Raw genomic sequence first — 500 nt, 5'->3', positions numbered from 1 at the left:
ATATATATATATATACATATATATGTATATATATATATATATATATGTATGAAAGTAACATTTTAGGCAAGACATTTATAAACATTTTTTGAAACTTCATTTATTCATCATAGCTCATTAACTTCCTTTTAACAATGTTTTCTGTTTTAGGTAAAGCTGTTAATCAACGTATTAGAAGAATTGTTTACTTTTTTATATACACTTAAACACATTTTCATATTTTAACACAATAAAGATGTTTTACTGAACTTTTAAATGAATTTACCCATTATATTTTTCTTTTAACATACCTATCTTGATTCTATTTTATTAAACACATTTCCTAACATTCTAAAAAAAAAAAAAAAAGTTCTTATTCTTTTTTATTCACTTGGGATGTACCTAAGTACAACATGTAGTTACTTTGAATATATTGTATATTGTTAACTAGCTCGAGGCATATGTCTTTTTAAACACTTAATTGCATCACTACAGAGAATGCTGAGTGCAGAATATCTAAT

This window comes from Entelurus aequoreus, linkage group LG25 (assembly GCF_033978785.1).
Source record: "Entelurus aequoreus isolate RoL-2023_Sb linkage group LG25, RoL_Eaeq_v1.1, whole genome shotgun sequence".
Lineage (NCBI taxonomy): Eukaryota > Metazoa > Chordata > Actinopteri > Syngnathiformes > Syngnathidae > Entelurus > Entelurus aequoreus.
This window is presented reverse-complemented; position numbering follows the sequence as displayed.